This window comes from Anopheles gambiae (genome assembly GCF_943734735.2).
Source record: "Anopheles gambiae chromosome X unlocalized genomic scaffold, idAnoGambNW_F1_1 X_unloc_13, whole genome shotgun sequence".
Lineage (NCBI taxonomy): Eukaryota > Metazoa > Arthropoda > Insecta > Diptera > Culicidae > Anopheles > Anopheles gambiae.
The window spans coordinates 10001-12500 of NW_026902587.1; the positions used below are offsets into that span (position 1 = coordinate 10001).

At 47.6% G+C, this 2500-nt stretch overlaps 1 pseudogene; it reads left to right on the forward strand.

Annotated features, from left to right (window-relative positions):
• Nucleotides 1-2500, forward strand: part of LOC133394416 (large subunit ribosomal RNA) — a 9205-nt pseudogene that overhangs the window by 4733 nt on the left and 1972 nt on the right.

Consider the following 2500-nt stretch of genomic DNA (forward strand, 5'->3'; position numbering starts at 1 on the left):
ACAAATTCGTTATCGGGGGGGACTTCAACGCTTGGTCAGTAAGTTGGAACAACCAACTTGGCGAGCGTGGAGAAACCCAGAAACGAAGAGGTGAGTTGGTCTTATCAACCTTTGCGCAGATTGACGCAATTTTATTGAACGACGGCAGCGCCCCAACTTATGTTGGACCAGGGCGTACGTCAGTAGTCGATCTTACTTTTGCGAGCAGAACAATTGCAAGATCATTTAAGTGGGAGGTGTTATCTAGCTATATGAACTCTGATCATCGTGCAATACGAATAGATCTTGAGACGCAAAGCGTGCGTAACTTGTCCCGACCCATAACGGGATGGAGCATCAAGTATTTTAGCAAAGATATATTTGAAGTTATGATGCAAGCCGCTTTTGAGACAGAGGTCACAACAAGCGAAGACTTAATGCGTATACTTGTCACGGCGTGTAATGCGACGATGACTAAGCGTAAGAGGTACACTCCTAACAAGAGTGCATTTTGGTGGACGTTAGAGATTGAGGCACTTCGCAAAGAGTGCAAACACCGCGACCGATTAGCGCAAAGAGCATTCAATACTGATCTCTATTCTTCTTTTAGGGACGAGTTCAAGGTGGCAAGGAATGCCCTCAAGCGATTGATCAAGCATACCCGACAGAGGAAGTGGAAAGAGTTCCTGGGAACAGCGAACAACGCATCATTTGGTATTGTATATCATACGTTCAAGAAAGTGGCCGAGGGTTCGATTGGACCCCGAACCATGACATTGGACGAGTTTAGGGAAGTGGTGAGCGAGCTTTTTCCTACTCACCCAAACACGGTGTGGCCTGAATATCGTATCGATCAGCCACGAGAGTTTGAAAGAATTACTAATGATGAGATTCTTGCGGTTGCCAGGAGACTACCTAACAAGAAGGCGCCGGGACCAGATGGTATCCCGAATGAGGCGCTGAAAGTTGGTATGTTGACTGCAACCGCTGCATTTTGCAGGGTCTACCAAGGCTGTTTAGAGAACGCGAAGTTCCCCGATGAGTGGAAAAGGCAGAGGTTGGTGTTAATACCGAAGCCGAACAAACCACCAGGGGAACCGGGTTCGGTTCGCCCCATTTGTCTACTAGACGGGGCAGGTAAAGGTTTAGAACGCATCATAGTGCAACGGCTAAATGCACACATTGAGGAGGTCAACGGACTGTCTGACGACCAATTTGGTTTCAGAAGTCGTCGATCAACAGTTGATGCGATTCAACGGGTAGTGGACATTGTTTCGGTAGCTAGAAGTAGAAACAGATACAGTGGACGGTATTGTGCAGTTGTTACATTAGATGTTACTAATGCTTTTAACAGTGCTTCATGGTTGGCGATTGCAAATGCTTTACAGAGAATTAACACTCCTAAATATCTTTATGATATCATTGGTGATTATTTTAGGAATCGTGTGCTGATGTATGATACCACAGATGGACCGGCAGAGATTGCAGTCACATCGGGTGTACCTCAAGGCTCGGTACTTGGCCCAACGTTATGGAACCTCATGTACGACGGAGTCCTACGAGTTGCAATGGTGGAAGGTGCAAGGATTATCGGCTATGCAGACGATATAGTGTTGTTGGTGGAAGGTAATTGTGTTGATGATATTGAAATTCTCGTTTCCAGCCAGATTCGCATCATCGACAGATGGATGACCGACAACGGATTAAAGATAGCCCCGACCAAGACCGAGTTCATTATGGTCAGTTCCCATCAGAGGATACAACATGGGGCTATCAGGGTAGGTGATCACGTAGTACATTCGTCGCGCAGCTTAAAGTATTTGGGGATGGTCTTAGATGACCGCCTCGATTACACTTCACACATTAGGTATGCGGTGGAGAGAGCGACGAAGCTATGGACCACCTTGGTAAGGATGATGCCTAATAAGGCAGGTCCGAGTAGTAATGCTAGGCGAGCAATTGCTCTTACTGTTGTGGCGAAGGTCCGGTATGCCTCGCCCATTTGGTGTCATACCCTTAGATTTGCTAACCGTAGACAATGGCTACGTCGGTTTTACCGGCCAGTAGTCCAGCGAGTTATCTCTTCTTTCAGGACAACTTCTCATGATGCAGTCTGCGTGCTTGCGGGAATGATCCCGCTTCATCTCCTCCTGGACGAGGACTCCAGGACTTTTCATCGGAGACGAGCAGAGAACATCGCCGGATCGGTTGCACGTAACATGGAACGTGTCACAACTATGGAACGATGGCAACGAGAATGGGATGAGAGTGTTCACGGTCGGTGGACATACCGTCTCATACCCGACGTCAACAGATGGATAAGTAGAAGATTTGGTGGTGTAGATTTCTTTCTTTCTCAGTTTCTTTCCAGCCATGGCTTCTACGCCTACCAGCTTCATCGGATGCAGTTAACGGGTTCGCCGCTATGCGATGCGTGCGAGGAACCTGAGGACGCCGAACACACGATATTCCATTGTGTACGTCATCGTGAACTGATCATCAGACTTCAGCATCAAGTCGA